The following is a 20,345-nucleotide window of genomic DNA, read 5'->3' on the forward strand; positions in this document are numbered from 1 at the left end:
GGGAACACAAGCAGGGGGAGTGGGAGAGGGAGAAGCAGGCTTCCCGCTGAGCAGGGAGCCCGATGTGGGACTCGATCCCAGGAACCCGGGATCATGACCTGAGCCAAAGGCAGACGACCAACAACTGAGCCACCCAGGTGCCCCCCCGTTTTTTTAAAGATTTATTTATTTATTAGAGAGAGAGAGAGAGCGCGTGCGCACAAGCAGGGGGGAGGCAGGCAGAGGGAGAAGCAGGCTCCTTGCCAAGCAAAGAGCCCGATGCAGGCCCAGGACCCTGGGATCATGACCTGAGCTGAAGGCAGACACTTAACCGACTGAGCCACCCAGGCATCCCTCTGTGAATCTTTTTTAAGGGCTGCATAATATTACATGAGTTAGCAACGGCTACTAAGCACTGACTGTGTGCCAAGAACAGTGCTAGGTGTTTTACATGCATCCTCATTAGATTCCCCACTTTACAGATGAGGAAACAAAGGCTCAGAGGAGCAAAGAGCCCTCCACCTGTGGTACCTATGACTAATGACCCACAATGGATAATGAGCCCATGAAGAGCAGAACTCTTATCATTTATGTGTAAGAGCAGGCCCTCCAACATTTGTTCAAAGAATGAAAAGAATCAACAATTTACTAGAATGTATATCTGGCAATTAAAGAGAACTTTATCTTGCCTCATAAAAAGTTTAATCTAAATCTAGCTTTTTTGGGATGCCTAGGTGGCTCAGTCGGTTAAGCATCTGCCTTCGGCTCAGGTCATGATTCCAAGGTCTTGGGATCGAGTCCCGCATTGAGCTTCTTGCTCAGCAGGGAGCCTGTTTCTCCCTCTGCCTGCCGCTCCCCCTGCTTGTGCTCTCTCGGACAAATGAATAAATAAGTAAAATCTTAAAAAATAATAATAAATCTAGCTTTTTCATACCTAAGTACATTGGGAAGAGGACATTAATTAAATACTATGTTAGATGCATTATAAACATTATCCTGTTTATTTTTTATTTTTATTGAAGTATAATTAACATACAGTGTTATATTAGTTTCAAGTGTACAATGTAATTATTCAACAATTCTATACATTATTCACTATAGTTTTAATCCCCTTTATCTGTTTCACGCCCCCCACCCCACTTCCCTTCCTCTGGCAACTATCAATTCGTTCTCTGTACTTAAGAGACAAACATTATCCTATTTAATTCTTCCAACTCAAACAAAGGGACAACATTATCCCACCTGGCATGGATTTGAACCTACATCTGTGTGATACCAAAATATATTTTCTACTTCTTACTTAAGAGAAATCTTTTCATAAAATGTGTGAGTTGTTTTCTTAAATAATCAGCTTCCCCACCCACCTTGCATTCATTCCAAAACAGAAATTCACTTGAATAGAGGTGTATATGCACAGAGTCTTATGTGAATGCTATATAACCACTGGTCTCTGTGCTCTTTATGTAAGAGCAAAGCATATATAAGCGGTTCAGTCAGTGCAGTGGTTATCTCCACAAGCAGCCCTAAAACAGGTATAAAAAGCAGTCTGGGGGGCTGGTGTATGTATGTATGGAGGTTAGTGAGGAGCACCGGGACCTGCAAGATCATTATCACAGGTTAGATCAGAGTTCAGTAGTAAGAACCTGGTTGTATGACCTTGAGCAAGTTGTCCAGCCTCTTGTGCCTTCATTTCCTCATCTGTGAAATGGAGATAATAGAAAAATCTGCCTCACAGAACTGTGTGGTTAAACTAGTTAACACTTGCCGTGCTTAGGGCAGTGGCTCATAGATACTGCCATAAAAGGGTTTCCTACTGGGACACCTGGGTGGCTCAGTAGGTTAAGTGTCTGCCTTTGGCTCAGGTCATCATCCTGGGATCCTGGGATCAAGCCCCGTGTTGGGCTCCCTGCTTAGCGTGGAGCCTGCTTCTCTCTCTCCCTCTGCGCCTCCCCCCTGCTCGCTATCTCTCCTGAGCTCTCTCTCTCTCTCTCAAATAAATAAATAAAATCTTTTTTTCTTTAAGAAAAAAAAAGCTTATTTCTGTCTCACCTAAAAGAAGTCTAGATAGAGTAGTCTGTCCAGGACTTGTATGATACTCCACAGTGCTGGATCCATTGCTGAGTCCTCCTGTGTTCATGTTCCACACTCCTCAGCATTTGTCTTCCATCTTATGTTCCAAGATGGGGGTCCAAACTTCAGCCGTCGTTTGAAAGAAGAACTGAAGGAGGACTTGTCCTTTCCATTTAAGAACATTTCCTGGAAGTTGCACTTGGAAGTTTGCTTATGTCTTACTGATCAGAATTTAGTCACTTAGCCATATATATGCTGAAAGGAGACAGGGAAATGAAACCTTTATTTTGGGAGTCAAGTGCACAGTTAAAAATCAGGAGTCCAGTTAGTGATGCTAATAACATCTTGGTTTTGCCTGCAGAATAGCTGAGGTTGGTTCATCTGAAGATTAGTATAATAATTTCCATATAAACCATACATTTGTCTCCTATTTAAATCATAAGTACACAGGCACCCTGCTATGTTCATTAAATGATGGTAGTGAGCTGGAAAATACTTTGCGGTCTTAGAAAGGCCAGTGACTGAACTAGAGGCCTAGTTATCTCACTTAATGGTTAACACTGAACCTGACTTATCAAGGGGGTAGGAGGTAGTCCACCCTTGTCTGTTGCAACTCTTCAAAAGAGTTTCTGAAAGATTATTACAGTTATTGTAAATCCATAGATAAAGAAATTCAGAAATATTTTGGTGGAAAATTACAATGTTCTCATTTGTCTTTACAGTGGAAAAGTTGGTCTTAATACATCTATGGTTATTAATGAGATGTAGATCCCTCTCAGTTCAAATCAGGGTCTGGATGATTAGTTGCCATCCAGGAAGATTCAAGGCCACTTCATAAGGTGACAGTAGCCCTCCACCAATGACTTGTAGTCATCAACTGTCTTGGGATTCTGGAATTTGGGCTCCTGGGGTGATTAGAGATGGATGTTCTCTTTTTCTTTTTTTTTTTTAATATTTTATTTATTTATTTGTCAGAGAGAAAGAGCACAAGCAGGGGAGTGGCAGGCAGAGGGAGAAGCAGGCTCCTCACTGAGCAAGGAGCCCGATGCCGGACTCGGTCCCAGGACCCTGGGATCATGACCTGAGCCAATGGCAGATGCTTAACTGACTGAGCCACCCAGGCGTCCCTGAGATGGAAGTTCTTAGTATCAACTACCTAATAGGGTTTAAGAATTTAGAGGTTAACAATGGTAATAAACTGTATGGCTCTTCTTTCATCTGTAGGATCTAAAAGCTATTTACCACTACTAATTAATACTCACACCACCTCTTGGCTGGTGGTAAGGGTGGCTCATCTCCAGTGTTTTCAGACGAGTCATCTGAGAGTTGACTTCAAGAGAGCCTGTGTCTCCTGAGGTTCTGCTGGCTGGTAGTTTTCTGCATTAAAAACATTTTCTTTCCTCTAGAATTGGGATGAGACACCAAGAGATCTAAAACAAATGAAACACAGGAGGGGACTCTTTCCACGTGTTCTAGTGTGTGTACATTGTGTGTGTACGGACATGCAATTCGAGATGCACGTACTGATTCTTTTAGAAGTTCCTCATGTCCTTTCCATTTCTTTTAGCAAATTGTTTAAGGAAATTACATTTTTCTTCCTGTAGGTAAAGAACAAGTTCTGAGTAATGAGGATAGATAACTGTGGAAAATGGCGTGCTTAGCCATAGATTGCTAATTAAAAGAAAGATGAATAGGTTGCCCTTGAATTAGTTTGAAAGATGAATGGGCTGCCCTTGAATTAAGTTTTGAATAGCGTCTCATGTAACACATTGTTGATGGTTACTGTGAATATTTTGTCAAAGGAGGAAATCCAAACTCTTAACCACTCTGTGGTCTTCCTAGATTTACACCATGCGTAAGGACATAGTGATGATAATAACTCGGATATTGAATACCTACCACATTCAGAGCCCTTTACATCTATTTACTCATCTGATTCCCGCTGCCACCACATGAGGTGGAGGTGCTATATTTATCACCATTTTACAGATGAGTAAACAGGGAACAGAACTTGCCTAAGGGTGTGCTTCTTGGCAGAAAAACCAGGTTATGTGACTTCAGAGGAGCTTCCCTGACTATTGGGCCGTGTTGCTTGTCACTAGAAAGCTGGATGAAGCTGTGGGGTCAGTCAGATATTTACAAAAGAGGAGACCCAGGCATGTTTGAAGGCAGGAGGGCTTGAATAGTCCCTGATAGAAGATAAGGAGAGGATGTTTAAGGGATGTGGGGTCCCCTAACACTGCCTGGAATTGGAATAGATTGTGGGGCTCTGATAAAGGTGTGCTTAAACCGAGGTAGAACGATCCTTGGCCTTCTGAGATTGCAGTAAAGTCTAAGAATATAGAACTGCAGTGAAGAGGAGTTGTAGGAGGGGAAGGAGCTTGTATCTGATGACCTTGAGCCCTTAGGGGTTGTGCTGGAGCTGCTCTGTTATTAAATGTTGAGGAATTCTCCAAGTAGGTTGATAGCTTGAAATTAGCCACGGTGGGAGTATTTATACTACAGAAATTGGCAAATGCTACAAATTCAGGCTTCCCTCACAAGCTGGTTTACCAGAACACTTTGGACTCTCTTCTCCACTTCATTAACATTTGAAAGCCTGCCGTAGTGCCAGTTGAATTCAAACCTCAAGTGCGAGCTACTGTGGAAAAGGCACTGTGCTAGGTACTGGGGCAACAAAGACCAGGCCCTCAGGTGAAAAGTACCGTAGTGGAGAGAGAAGAGTATGAGATGGAAATCCTGCACTAGCTGTCAGACCTTGCTTGGGCCACTCACTTAACCTTGCTTTCCTTGTCTGCAAATGGAAATGGTAATACACATCGCAAAGGGTTATTGTAGTGATTAACGAGAACATGCAAAGCTCCTGGCACAGAGGTGCTCAATAAGTGACCATTCTAAGCATGGCAGACATGTAAACAGTTTTAATGTAGACTGATGTAAGAAATAAAAGAGTGCCTACGTCTGTGTTTGTTCAGAGAAGGCATCACAGAAATCATGATCCCCCAAGCAGGATTTTGACGTTTTCAGGGTGGATGTTTCATGGATGAAGTCTGCGCTGGTCTTTGTCAGGAAGTTAATGGGTTTTTGCTTGTTTGTTTTTGTTTTGTTTTTGTCCCTACAGCATGTTGCTTTTGCCTCTTTTTGGCTCCTATCTCAATATATATTATTGAATTGTAAGACAAACAATGGATTTGGAGATAGGCACACCTGGATTTATATCCTAACTCTGACACACCTGTTTTGTGACCTTTGGCAAGATTCTTAACTACCTGAAATTTCAGTTTCTAATTTTTAATATATTGTAATACTTAGATAATTTTTGCGGATTAACTGAGAATGTAGGGAAAAGAACCAGACACTTAGCTGCCTGGTGAACCCCAAAGTGAACCCAACATATATTTATAGTTTCATCTCCCCTTATGCTTCGGCATCTCATGCAGAAACACGCCACTGCTTTCCTATGACTGTGTCTGTGTGCATTGCTCTCTGCCTAGAAAAAATTCTGTTCAAGAGGTAGAACAGCATCGTGGTGATTGCCAAGGACTGAGGGTCAGTCTCAGCTCTGCCAATTGTTATTTAGGTGGCCGTGGGCAAGATAATTATCCTTTCTGGGGCGCCTGGGTGGCTCAGTCGTTAAGCGTCTGCCTTTGGCTCAGGTCACGATCCCAGGGTCCTGGGATCGAGCCCCGCATCGGGCTCCCTGCTCCGCGGGAAGCCTGCTTCTCCCTCTCCCACTCCCCCTGCTTGTGTTCCTTCTCTCGCTGTGTCTCTCTCTGTCAAATAAATAAATAAAATCTTTAAAAAAAAAAAAAGATAATTATCCTCTCTATACCTCAGGGGTTTTTTGGCAAGCACTGAAACATTCTCAGGCATTTCTCCCACTCCTATTACTTCTACCTCCATTATTCCTCAAGCTATGGTTCAAGTATCACTTGCTTTGTGAGGCCTTCCCCAATTTTCCCATACCATTATTTGCTTTCCCTGTTTGAAGTTGATGGACTGCCACATTTTGGTGAACACCATGGTGAGCATAAATAATCCTGGACCCTGTCTACATGGGGCAGACTACATTTAGACAAATTAAACTTAAATAAAAGTATCAGATGCGCAATTGCGCTAGCCATATTTTAAGTGCTCAATAGTCACGTGTGGTTAGTGGGACAGTGCTGGCTGGACAGTGGTTGGGTTGGACAGTGCTGATACAGAACATTTCCATCATCATAGAAAATTCTGTTGAACTGTGCTGTCCTTGGGGGAGGCTGACATTGACCAAATAATCATCAATAAAAATATAACTGCAATTGTGGTAAGTAACAAGCAGAAAGAATACATGGTAACAGAGGAGCATTTCATAGGGAGATGTGAACTATGTGATGGCTTCCTCAAGGAAGAATGGTTGAACTTAGGTCTGCTGAACGATTGGGAGTTAGCAAAGACCCGTGGTTAGATAAATAAAGAGACTGAAAAAAGGCTAATGGCAGGGGTGTAGAGGTGGAGAGCAGGTGTGGGTGAGGTAGAGAGGTAGAAGGACCACGGCGGGTCTTGTAGAAAGGGGATGAGGGAGCTGAGAGGCTGAGTAACTGGACAGTCTAGTTACTGGTAGAGCCTGTGCTGACTGATCCAGGCTGCACCATAGATGCATATTCAAAGAACTTTGCCTCTGTAATGACCTCCTTGCACTCCTTTCCTCTTAGAAAATTGCCAGATTTCCCTCTACTAGATTGGCTTTTCAGCAAAATACATGCCATAATAATTTCCTTCTTAGACAAAACTAAACAAAACACCTTCCTTGATCCTACATCCCTCTTCAGCTACTTTCCCACTTTCCTGTTTTTATAGCAAAATTCCTTGAAGAGTTGGCTGTACTCACTACCTCCATGTCCTTTTTCTGTTTCTTGTTGAACCTCCTCTAATCAGGCTTTCTTTCCTCCCTCATTTTCATAAAAATCAGTAACGACATCCTTGACTCAGTTTTTATCTTGGAGTATTTCTCAGCAGTACTTGACATAGCTGGTCTCCCTTCTTTGGGGGGAACACTTCTTCACTGGCTTCTGAGACCCCACATTCTCTTGGTTTTCCTCCTACCTCCCTCCAGTTTCTTCTCAGGCTCCTTTGCTGGACCCTTCTCCTTTGCACTCTGCCAGGGCTCAGTCCCGACTGTCTTCATTTTCTTTAAATGTATTTCTTCTTCTTTTTTTTTTTTTTTAAAGATTTTATTTATTTATTTGAGAGAGAGAGAATGAGAGAGAGAGCACATGAGAGGGGGGAGGGTCAGAGGGAGAAGCAGACTCCCCACTGAGTAGGGAGCCCGATGCGGGACTCGATCCCGGGACTTCAGGATCATGACCTGAGCTGAAGGCAGTCGCTTAACCAACTGAGCCACCCAGGCGCCCCTCCCTGGGTCTTTTCATCTAGTCTCAGGTGTGATGGTTAATTTTATGGTGCCCTGTTTGGCCAAACACCAGCGTAGATGTTGCTGTGAAGGTATTCTCTGATGTGATTAACATTGAAAACAGTAGACTTTGAATGAGGCAAATTACTCTCCCTTAACGCCAGTGGGCTTCATTCAACCAGTTGAAGGCCTTAAGAGAAAAGATTGCAATCTCTTGAAGAGGAAGGAATTGAGACTGCCTTGAGACTCAGACTGCATCATTAAGACTGCTAGTATTTCCAGCCTGTTGGCCTGTAGGTTTGGGACTTGCCAACCCCCACAATCCCGAGAGCCCATTTGTTTCTCTCTCTCTTTCTCTCTCTGCATCCTATTGGTTCTGTTTCTCTGGAGAACCCTGGCTAATATATATGGCATTAAATATCTTTTATATTTGACTCCCAGATTCTTATTTTTAGCTCTGACTTCCTCCCTGAACTCCAGATTTGCATACCAGCTGTCTACTCAGCATCTCCATTTGGTTAACAACAGGTCTCTCAAACCACACTGTGGATTTGTCCCAAACCCCATTTACCCAGCTGCCAAGGCTAAAACTCTATATAGAGTCATCATTGAGTCTTCTCCTTCTTTTATGTCCCTCATTTCACCCACCTGCAAAATTTATGAGCTTTACCTTCAAATATCTCTTCTCACCCCCTAATCCAAGCCTTCATCATCTCTAGCTTGGACCACCACAGCAACTTCCTAGCTGGTCTGTGCTCCTCCATTCCAAGTCCCTACCTGCCTTAGTCTATTCTCCACACAGCAGAACAATCCTTTTAAGATACAAAATAGATTATTTCCCTGTCCTCTCTTGTGACACTTTGGCTTCTTATCACATTTAGAATGAAATCCAAAGTCCTATGGCCTTTGGGTTCTGACCCCTGGCTACTCCTCTGGCTTCATTATTTACCACTTTCTTCCTTGTTCACTGAGCCTTAGGCACACTGCTTCCCTTGCAGAGCTTTGGACAAGTCAAGCAGGCTCCCAGCTTAGGACTTTGTACTTCCTGTTTCTTCTACTTAGAAAGATTTCCCTCCCCTCTTAAGTCTTGCTCCCTCCTTTCACTCTGGTGTCTGCTCAACTGCCATATTCTTAGATCTTTCCTGACTTCTGTACCCTACTTCTTTTTCAGGGTACAAAGAATTCTTTCAAACGGTTTTTTTTCAGGGGCACCTGGGTGGCTCAGTCATTAAGTGTCTGCCATCGGCTTGGGTCATGATCCCAGGGTCCTGGGATCGAGCCCCACATCAGGCTCCCTGCTCAGCGGGGAGCCTGCTTCTCCCTCTCCCACTCCCCCTGCTTGTGTTCCCTCTCTCACTGTCTCTCTCTCTCTCTCTCAAATAAATAAAAAAATCTTTAAAAACAAACAAACAAACAAATGAAACCAGTTCCCGTGAAGGGGAACAATGAAATGGGGTGGTAACTATGGGGGTTGGGCACATGGGATCATGGGAGGCTTTTTTTTTTTTAAATGGGAAAACTACAGTATATATGATGATGGAATGATCAGGCAGAGAACAAGAAACTGATGATACCAGAGAGGGAGACTAATTTCAGGAGTGAAGTTATTGAAGATGGAGAAGGCAGGAAGAAATGAGAATCTGTACACAAGTGGAGAAGTCAGCCTTCATTAAAACAGGGGTGAAGGTAGAGAATATGGCAGCTTGGTGATTGAGAGGAAAATGGGAGGGAGTTCTAGACAGAACAATCAATCAGGCAATCAATTCTATTAAAGTAGAAAGCAGGTCATGAGTTAATGGCAAGGTGTAGGTATATTAAAGGTTTGAGAAAAGAGGAGTAAGTATGAAATACTTACTTTGGAAACTAGGAAAACAAATCTACCAGAGACGCAAAGGATTGCTGGGCAGCTTTGGGGACACACTGAAGGTTGCGATCTTGACTTTGAAGTGAAATCACTTTTAATTTCTGTGTTTTCTGCAGCAATGTTTTGTTGTATAAGTAGGGTACAGAATATGTGGACAGCTAGGTTTAACAAGGGTGGGCCTTGCCAAGTCAGTACAGTTGAGGAGTTTGGACTTTATTTTGCGGGTCCTGGAGAGCTACAAGTTTTGAGCAGAGAAGATTTGAGGGTCAGAAAGATTGTTCTAGCTCAGTGTGGTGTATGTGTGTGTGAGAGAAACTTATTGTAGGAGGACTAGTAGTTTAATGCGATAGGACCCTCGCTCAAATACCTGCATAGAGCTGCTTATAGTGTGCTTACAGGAGAGCTCAGGAACATCGAGGGTCTTTTCCAGCCTTTCCTGAGTAATTTACTATATATAGCAGGTTCTGGGAAGACTAAATAAATCAAACAAGGGTTTGCCTTCCCAAAGCCCTCTTGGATTTACATGATTTATAATTATTCTTAGGTATTTGGGGTCCCAGAATAGGGAAGGAGCTATCAACATTGGGTGGGAATCAGGGAAGGCCTCCCAGAGGACATGACATTTCAGATGAGCTTTGAAGGAGTAGGCCTTAGGGAGGGAAGCTTATTTTAGGCAGCCGGAATAACATGAGCTCAGTCAAGAGATGTTAGAGTTATGTCTAGAACAAATGCTGCATGATGAGAAATGGTGGGAGATGAAGCCCTTCTTCCACTACCCACAAACTTAAGTATAACTAAGGAGTTCTCTGTATTTTGTGGCAAGGGTAAGGCACCTGGGCCCTTAACTGCAGCAAGAAAGGTTTGAAAGAAAAGTGACGGTTTTTAAAAATGGTGATTTTTTTTTTTTAACTTAAAAAAATTACATGGAGCTACTCTGGGTATTTGTGCTATAATTTGCTCACTTAACATTGTGAAGTTAAAATGCCTTTTTTGATATGCTGTTAGAAGATATGAACTATGACAACTCTGATCTGTCGTATGAGGCTCATAGAAATCAATCCTTATCACTTGCTTTTAGTGCATTATTTCCAGTTAAATGATTTTACAGTCCCTCTCTATCTTGACACATACCTTTGAAGGAAGCTGTAGTTTCTATATATTTTAGGAATGAGGAGTTTATGACCCTGATTCATGGGTCATTATTGTGTAGATTAAATGAGCTAATGCATATAAAACGGTTAACAGAGCTGGGCTCAGCAGCCAGGAGGAAATGTTGTTTTCTACCTTGGAGTCCTAGCTTTCTTGCCCTCTCATTATTCATCCTTTGCTCCTTAAATCACATTGTTTCCTGAACACCTGTGCTAGACCCATACTCTGTTCAAAGAAGACACGGTGAGGCGTGCACTTAGGCATACAATCAACCGGCACAGAGAGTGACCATTTATGTATGCTGTGTGTGTGTATGTTTGCACAAGTGCACGCGTGTTCAGAAGCTGAGAGGCTATATATCAAGCCTCTAACTTGTGCTTTGGAACGGACCCACAGGAGCAAACTGTGGTTGCCTGCCACTTCAGAGAAGGCATGGCTGCCCTCAGCCTTAAGAAACCAACAATCCTTTCACCCCAGCGTGCTTCAGTGGGCCAGTATCCAGACAAAGAAGTGGGAGAGACATTCATTCACTCATTTATTTATTCAGCAAATATTCGTAGCTACCTACTAATGCAAGGTGCTGAGTAAGAATATGAGTAAGAGCAGGAAGTATGAGAGAGCATGGCTTACTCGGGCAGCTGCAGGTGGTTTGGCATGGCTGGAGTCAAATATACTGTTTTCCCTAAAACAAACACGACAAACCAAAACCTGAGTGGGTTAAGGAGGAAGGATATAAGGGGAAGTTATGTGCTGGTGAGAATTTTTGTCACTTTTCAGGATTACCCGGCATGAGTTAGGTGTTTCTTTTAAAAGCCTGATAATTTCCTTTAGAGAATTGCCAGACTGACTAATCTATTACCTTAGGGCAATGGGTCCCAAACTTTGCTGTTCACTAGAATCACCCAGGGAATTAAAAAACAACAACAACAACAACCTCAGATGCCCAGGTCGCACCCAATACCTATTACCTCAGAATGTCTGGGAGTGGGAACGAGGCGTCAGTATTTTTAAAGGGCCTCTCGTGATTACAATGGGCAGCAAAGTTCCGGAGTCACTGCCTTAGGGCATAGTCCAGTTTTGTTTCGTTAAAACACTCTACTTTTGGGTTCTGCTTCCAAACATTGCTCACATTGTTTTTGCTCTTTTCTCGGGTTGGGGGCGCTATGAGCAGGAAGAGGATGTGGTGTCACCCAATTAGGAGGTCCCACTGCGCTAAGCCCGTCGGCGTAGTCGGCAGGGCTGCACGGGAGTGGATTTCTGCTTTGTCATTCTGACTCTGGCGACCAGCCCGAGCAGGGCGTGGCTTCTGGTGGCCGCGGGGAGCCCGCCACCCTTTCGCCTCGCTCCGCAGTAGTCCGCAGCGCCTCGGAGCGGAAGGCGGGGGCCGCCCGCGGGAAGAGCCTGGTGCCCCGGCGCTCGGGTTCACGCCAGCGGTGGGTTCACGGAAACCGGGCAGAGCTCCGAGCCCCTGGGCTGTGAGGCCGGGGACGGGGGCAGCCGCCTGCCAGGTGCGCTTTGGATCGCGGAAAGGGGAGACGTTCTGAGGTGTGTCTGAGTAGGGGTGAAGCTTTTCTAAGGCGGTGAGCTTCTTGGCCGCGTTATTGTTGCGCGTGGGTCGGTGAAAGCTTAGCCTGGGGTAGGTGAGACACGCCGGCCCCGGTCGGCTGGTGGCTTTCTTCCGCTAGCTCTCTATGGAGACAGTGTGCAGAAAGGTGGAAAAAAAAATGAGTGTTTGTATGGTTCCCTACTGCACGAGTATCGGAACGTGGATGATAATGTGACGAGTAGATTGACAGATTCTCGAGTATAATGAGGGAGTATAACGATTTAAAAAGGGCTCTTAGGAAATGTTCGCATCATTTAATCCCCGGAAATCCTGAGCTGGCAAATCGTCTGTATCTCCCTATTTACAGTTGGGGAAACCGAGGCTCAGAATCACGTGACTTGCCCCAGCCTCTGAACCCGGACAGCTTGCGAGGGCACCCAGCGCGTGTCTCGCTGTATCGGGCAGTACTGGGTGGCGGTGAAGAAGGGTGCACGGCCCCGCCTGGGTTCGAGCCATGGCTCTGCTGTGGACTTTCTAGCCAGTTGAACTCGGGTGAAGTGGACCCGCTGGGACCTCCTTCAAATGAGCAGTTGTGGAGATGAAGTGTCGATACGTGCAAAGCACCGAAGAAGTGCTAGCTGCCATTATTGTTAGACAGCCGCACTTCTGAGTGTCGGTGTGATTTCTGCCTCATGAATGGGCCTGATGATGTTAGAGTAACTGGAGTCTATTTTTAATTCCATCAGTGACTCACTACCTATCTGAGTTCACCCGTTTGTAAAATTGGGCCATTAGCTCCCGGTCTGTCAAGCAGGGTGTTGCTGTATGGCTTCAAGGTTCTGAAATGAAAGCACCCTAAGAGGGCAGAATGTTCCTAATTTTGCCTCGTGGTTAAATCTGGGAAGCTGGCTTTTGGCATTCTGTATAGATGCAGAGTTCAAAGGCAGGTTGCATCGGGAGGCGTTTTATAGAAGCGGAGCTGCCTGTCTCCTGTGCGAGGCCGTGTGCATTGGGGGTTGACCAGGATCCGGAGCGCCTGCTCCGGCGAGGCGGCCAGCACTTGAGCGCGGCCGGCTCTCCGGCGTCCGGAGCCGGCCCGAGGCGCCGCAGCCAGCGCGCGCAGGTGTGCGGGGGGCCGGGCGGGAGGGCGGGGGGGCGGCGGCCGGCGGGGGCGGCGTGCGGGCGTCCCCCCGGCCGCGTGGTTGGGGACGCGGAAGCCCCGCCCCTGCCGCGCACTTCCCGCCGCGGCCGGGTCGGCGGTGCTGACCCGCGCCCCTCTCTGCTTTTGTGCCGCAGAGGACGCCAGGGGCGGCCTGGAGAGAGCGCTCTCCCAGCCGACCTCGGAAACCGACGTGCCCGTGGTGTTCGTGAAGCGGCGAAAGATAGGCGGCCATGGTCTAACCCTGAGGGTAGGTGGGGGACATTAACGTTCTTTACCCGCCTGCCCTGGGAATGAGCTGGTCGAGCCCGCCGTGCTCGCGGCCCTCCCTTCAAGGCCGGGGTGGATGTGAACGGACCTCCACACGGAGCATGTCCTTAAAAACGACAAAGAAGCGCACAGGGGCCAGCTCACGTGTCGATGGAAGTTGATGAGTCGGCGGGTAAATTCAGAACTCGGGAGCTTGGTAGGGAATATGTTAACTTTTCATCTTTTAAAACACGTGTTCAGAAGATGTGTTTCCTCCTACTTTGCCTTCCTTAGCCCCTCCTAATCAATCTAGATAACTTAAAATTATCCAGCAGCAGTGTAAACTGCTGAAAGTGAGTTGTTTGGAGAAGTACTGAGAAAAGGGGATCAGGAAATGCATATCTTCGTCCATCCCTATCATCTTTCTCTTTAATTCTCTGGAAGGGAAACCCAGGAGCCCCAGGCTCTGGGGAGAGCAATCTGCAAGCTTCAGGAGTGAGTTCATTTTCCTTCAGGTATCTCTTTTTTGGCCCAGAGTTAACAGTTGGGTGGAGGGAAAGGAGAGAAAGAAATCTTTCCTTTGGCTGGTGGCAAGCGTGATGGCACCCCTCCCTTAGGACCGTGCACCGTGGGGTCGGGTGGATGGGTCTGGCTATGGTACTGGCAAAATGCTTGGAGGCGGGGTGAATGTTTAGGAGGATACCCAACACAGACCGGGTGTGGTTGGCTACCAGGTTAGAAAGCCTCATAATCTCATTAGCTTGATACATTTGCTTTAATTTTTGCTGATGATCTTTTTTGTCCTTATCTGTTTGTATCCATGTAATTTTTAAGAAATGGAACTCATACTGGAACATTGCCTTCTTAGAAGTAAACCTGAGGCCTCTGTTAAATGTAAAAATCTACTTAGATATGTGCATATGAGGAAGAAAATTAATTTGCATTTTTATTTGCTACCTTTTCTTCTAAGAGAATCTTATTTGCCATTTTTTAAGAATGGGTAATGGAATAGGAAATGCAGATAGGCTTCAAAAACAAATAGCAACTTAATGGGAAACAAAGGATAAAAAGGCTTTTAGTGTGATTTAAAGTGTATTGTATTAGTCAGACCTTTAGTTTGCAAGTAAGATGAGACAAAGGTCTATTTTTTTTTTTTTTTAAGGTTTTTAATTTATTTGACAGAGAGAAAGACAGCCAGAGAGGGAACACAAGCAGGGGGAGTGGGAGAGGGAGAAGCAGGCTTCCCGCGGAGCAGGGAGCCTGACGCGGGGCTCGACCCCAGGACCCTGGGATCATGACCCTAGCCGAAGGCAGACGCTTAACGACTGAGCCACCCAGGCACCCCTGAGACAAAGGTCTATTAATATTACTTTCTGTCTGATTGTTCTGTTTTCTCTACCTGTGTCATAAATTTGCACTTAAAAAGTTTTAGGGGCATTTGACCTTTATATAAATTCTACAAATGGTTCTGGTTTTAGCATCAGTGGGAGTAAAATGAATCACTGTTTTTATAAGCTTTCAATCCACTTTATTGGTATGATCTGATGTTTTCAGTCCATATGATCATAGTTAATTTCAGACATTTAGTGAGGTGCAGTGCCAAGATTGAAAAGTATACCCCCAAGTCATAATTAAAATAAAAAAAAATATTTAGCACATCTCTTTTAAGTAAGCTTACCACTCTGTTTTGTATCATTTATTTTTGCTTTCTAATGAGTAGTAAGAAATGGAAGGAGACACATGGAAGTAAAGACTACTGATTTGAAATGTTTGTGACTTTCCAGCCACCTGTTGCCCACATTTGGGGCTAAATGATGGGTTTTGAAAATCTTTAGGGAACGTTGGGTTAGAGTGGAGGAAGGCATTTATTTAGTGAAGAATTAAGTGTTTATAGGATTAGTGTTATAATCCTAAAGTCCACACCTTAAAAAAAAGGTTAAGATTTTATACTTTAATTGCAACGTAAATAGGGGAGAGGGAGCTCTTCAAAATGCCTGCTTTTCCTTTCTCCTCTTGTTTCTTCCTTTGTCTCCCTTTCCCCTCAGTAAACACAGTAGCTGGAGCATCAGCAAGGCCTACCTTGCTTTAAGGAAGTGTATTTCAAAAAAGCAGTGTATGGGCCACCTGCACAGAATCCCCTGGAGTGCTTGTTAAAGGTACATGCCTGGGCTTTACCTGAGGTCTTTTTTTTTTTTAAAGATTTTATTTATTTATTTGACAGAAAGAGACACAGCGAGAGAGGGAACACAAGCAGGGGGAGTGGGAGAGGGAGAAGCAGGCTTCCCGCGGAGCAGGGAGCCCGATGCGGGGCTTGATGCGGGGCTCGATGTGGGGCTCGATGTGGGGCTCGATGCGGGGCTCGATGCGGGGCTCGATGCGGGGCTCGATCCCAGGACCCTGGGATCATGACCTGAGCCGAAGGCAGACACTTAACGACTGAGCCACCCAGGCGCCCCTTACCTGAGGTCTTAAGTAAACCCTCTGGAAGGGGCTAGGATCTGCCTTTTAATTTATTTTAAGCACAGTCCCTCAGGTAATTCTTAGGATAAGTATCACATTGGAGACTTACTTTAATGTATAAGGTAGTTTGGTCAAGATTGGTTGCTTAATAATTAGAATTCGGTGAATTGAGAGGATAAGGGAAGTGAATGGAAAAGTATTTATTGGCATTACTGAGTGCAGGTCATAATTGAGACTAGTAGTTTGAGATAATGGTCTTGGGAGATAAGACTAAAGCCAGCAACAGGGGACTTAATTTCTTCAAGGCAATAGTAGGAGAGATGCCAGGCATAAAGCAGTGCCTGATTGTTTCCATAATTCACCTGGATGCCAGTTGTGGGCAGAGCTCAGGTGTGATCTTGTTGCTGTGAAGCTCAGGCCCCATGATCCATGGCTGTGTGGGTAGCCACTAAAACAAAGGCAGGTCTCCCCCTCTCAAGCCTGACTTTCAAGCCAGAAACCAGACTCTTAACCGAATAAACATCGGGAAATGAGTGGTAATTTAATAACTCTCCAGCCATCCCTTTCCTTTCTTAATACTCTACCAAAATTGGCAGAAAACTTTATTTCTTTTGATTCTTCCCCCTGACATCCTTCTGGGGAGATTAAGGGTGTACCTACTTTGGCCGAGAGAAGGTTGAGGCCTGAGGGGGATGGGAGGACTGCTTTGAAGATGAGGGAAGTGAACAGACTCTGGCTGACCTAAGAAGGTAAGGGGTAAGGACTAATGAGATTTAAAAGAGGCCTGGATTGTTAGGACTGCAAATAAATTTCTCTGGGGCTGATATATGTAGTAAAATTTTTAGTAGTTGTGAATCCATGTTGAGACTCCCATGTGTCTTCCTCCCACTTGAACTAAGTGACAACACAAACCTCCTTTCTGCTCTTCATCTATTCTTTCACTATTCTGCTGGTCTTGGCTTCATATTGCTTCTGGCCTCTCCTGTCTATTCACTTGCTAGGGCCTGACTTACAGGCCCACTGCCTCTATTAACTTTTGCTGGGGCTGTTCCAGGTCCTCATTTCCTCTTGCCTAAACTGCTTCAGCAGTCTCTCTAACAGGCCTCACACTTTTGATCTCCCTCCCCTTCCATTCCATCTGGACTGGATGTTCAAGGCATCTTCTGGTTGCTCCTTCCCTGCCCCCAGCTCTGCATGCAGGGTACATAGCACATTCCTTAGCTAGGTATTCTGTTTTCTCCAGGGCCTGGCGCCCACCTGCTTTTCTGGTTATCTCTTGCTCTGCTCCCTTACCTACCGGAAGTGGGACTACCGTTGCAGCTAGAGTCCCTAAAATTTCCCTCCTTTGTTCAGCTCTTTATTCCAGTTTCTGATTTATCTTCCTGCTCAAACTGACTTTTCCAACTGCCTACCTGTGGTAGAGTACAAGGCCAGATTTGCCCGTTCTTTCTCATGAATTCTTATCTCTGGAAAAGGAGGAATCCTGCCAAATAAAATTTTTTGGCTTACCATCAAAAGTGCAGAGTGAGTTTTAGTCTTTGTGCCTAGGATCCCATGTCTATATTAATTAGAGTTCAGCAGATATTTAAATGAGCATACCTATTAATGATAGTAACTACCATTTATTGAATCTCTGCTATACATTAGATTCTAAATGCTGTGATACCTAGGTGATTAAATTCTCACAGTAGTCCTGTGCAGAAGGGGGTATTATCTAGTTTTACAGATGAGACAATGGAGGTCTTGGGAATGTAAGGAACATGGCTAGATTACACAGCTAGTTAAATGGCAGAACCAGGAATGGAATCCAGGCCTGTCTGTGAAGTTCATGGTGTTGTACTCATACTTGCTGGCACTTGACTTTGTGTTACAGCTGTTGGGATACATGCCTGATCTCCCCATTGTGATTATGTGCTCATGATTCAGGCCTGAACCCATGCAAATCTTGGTATTTCTAGCATAGCTCTGGCAAATGGCATTCATTCATTAAATGCTTGCTGAGAGGAACTGCATTCCTTTGTGCCTACTAAATTATGTGTTCCTTTAGGACAAAAAAGATTTATTTTTGTATCTTGTGTGTGTGTGTGTGTGTGTATGTGTGTGTTTTAACACCTAGTTTGCATTCAGTATTTGTTGAATGAATGGATGATGGTAGGGCCAGAGGAGACTCACTTCGAGTGAGGTATTTAGTTACAAGCTGTCTGATTTTGTAGGGTAGACTACTCTATCTGAGACCAACCCCTAAGATATTCTGGAGAGATTCTAAGCAGCATGTAAACAGTTCCCAATTTTAAAGAGCTGTATGACAGCAGCATTGTCTTATGCAGGTGTGTCCAGGTCATTTGAGAAGGAAGTCACATTACATTTATTTAGCTACTATTTATTGAGTACCTGTGTTCTCAGCTTTGGGCTAGGCGCTGTCTTTGCTCTCTGTAACACAAATCTGCAGGGCCAATGTATATATTTAAAGATGTATTTGTCAACAAATGTTTGTATATGATTTTTTATAAAGAGTGACAACCACTCTGTGTGGCAGCGAAGACATCCAATAGACTCATTTTACAAAGGAGGAAACTCAGACTCTGAAGAAAATCAATGAAAACTAATACAGCACTAGTTTTGATTTGAGCCCAGGCTTTCAGAGTGAGTTCCTGCAAGGCTGGCACCTTAAAAACCACATATCCAGTACCTTCCTCCTCATAGTCTATCAAAATGATGCTCCTGGTCATTGCTGACTTCTGAGGTGTGTCCTAAAAGAGTTGGTAATTGCTCTCGTAACTTGAAAGGTTCTATTCTCAACTCACACCCTTGTTTATGTTAGTTCTTGAGGCTTGGTAAGTCAGCCGGCACTGGGTTTTCTGGTGTCAGTGAAGTGTAAGACGGATCACAAAGAGGGTGGAGGCTTTATGTACTCCAAGGGATTTGAATGCTTGAGTCCACATTATTTTGTGGGACTTGACTGTCATTTTGTCTTTTACTTAACTAACAATAAAGCCATGTTATTTGAATAGAACAGTTATTTGAAGCCTCTTTTGGATACTGTGTTGTTGTTGTTTTTTTTTAAAGAATGTGCTGAAATCCAAGGAACCACTCATGAGAACCTCAGACTCTTCATAGACCCTGCTTCAGATTATCTAGTACAGAGTTTTACCTCTTCAAAGTACTATATACACTTCCATTAGTTGAAACCTTAGTAGGTTTTTAAATTGCATTATATGGCAAATTTCTTTTCACCAGTATTAGTTATAGGGGATATATTCCTGTATTGCTCCTTATGGATTTAACCTTTAAAATATTTTTCTGTCATAAAACAACATGCAAGAGTGAGGCTACTGGTTTGTATACTTTTTTCTGTTTAGGTTCTAATGTTTATTAATAAACATTTGCTATCTTTGGGTTGATTTAGACTTACTAAGTACTCAATAATTGAAAATATTATCAGATCTGTCACGTAATTCTCGTTCAGTACTTAGAGTAGCTTGATGGTGTGTAAGTAGTAGTATTCCCACATTTCAGATGAGGAAACCGGAGGCTGAGCAGTTAAGCGACCTACCTAAGAGAACCCTAATAACTAATAATAGGTCAAGATTGGAACCCAGGTTTGCCTCCTTCCCCTGTCCATGGTTATTTAAAAAAATATGTATCTGCCTTGATTATGGCAAAGTTTACCTTAAATGTTAAAACACTAACCAAAGCAAAAACATATACACACACACATAACCTTAAAGGAAATTAAGATGAAAGAGAAAATATACCTAACATCCTGCTACTCCAACAAATCAAACTAGCACTTTTATCAGTAAGACTCTTCTCAGCTAAGTGTTAAATAGATACCCTGGCAGAATGAGGGGAGAGAAAACTGCTGTGAAAGAAGGAACAGAAAAGTTCAGGGAGGTAGCTAATAGCAGGATAAGCATATCTCCTAGAGTGTGGGATTCAAACCTGATTGGCCCCTGGCTATGGCTCAGAGGCCTCTTCTGTGCCCATTTGTTATAGATTAATCCTGCAGTAAAAACCCCACGGACCCTAGGTGAGTTCTTTTTTTATTTGGCCATAGAGAGAGCTTTAACCTGTGACACCCATCCCATGTTTGTGTTGAGCACTGGGGGTTGTGGGAGAGAGCCTAAGAGCTGGGAATGAGTGAGTCTGAACTTGGAGCAAAGGGACTGGAAAATAAAATTTTAAAAAACTGAAGAAAAGAAGAAAGGAAATGTAGGGCCATGTTGAGTTCTTGGCAGCAACTCCTGAAAGAGGAAAAGGGGGAGGAGAAGAGCTGAATTTTCTTGGAGGCCAAGCTGTGTGTCGTGGTTGCCTGAACTAGCCTTACTGAATGAGGATGGTAGACTTCAGTGATGTCTTTGAAGTACTAGTGCACTTTTGCTGTTACAATCCATAGAGAAGTTTACCAGCATAACTGTTCAGAGAGTTGCTGCTATTCTTTTCTTCGATCTCCTGTTGAGTTTGTAGGTGTTCAGAA

At 44.2% G+C, this 20,345-nt stretch overlaps 1 protein-coding gene across 4 annotated transcripts in view; it reads left to right on the forward strand.

Moving 5' to 3' along the window:
- Positions 1–20,345, forward strand: part of TXNRD1 (thioredoxin reductase 1) — a 115,878-nt gene that overhangs the window by 36,025 nt on the left and 59,508 nt on the right. The window contains exon 1 of one of the 4 annotated variants that reach the window (XM_032416234.1): positions 11,731–11,962. The exons of 1 other annotated variant lie outside the window; for it this stretch is intronic. The gene's annotated coding sequence lies outside the window, so the exon portion shown is untranslated. Of the gene's footprint in view, positions 1–11,730; positions 12,000–13,296; positions 13,410–20,345 lie in introns of those variants that run through there. 2 more of the 4 variants (XM_032416231.1, XM_032416233.1) reach the window with 2 other exon arrangements.

This window comes from Phoca vitulina, unplaced genomic scaffold (assembly GCF_004348235.1).
Source record: "Phoca vitulina isolate PV1807 unplaced genomic scaffold, GSC_HSeal_1.0 scaffold19, whole genome shotgun sequence".
In the NCBI taxonomy this organism is placed as follows: Eukaryota; Metazoa; Chordata; class Mammalia; order Carnivora; family Phocidae; genus Phoca; species Phoca vitulina.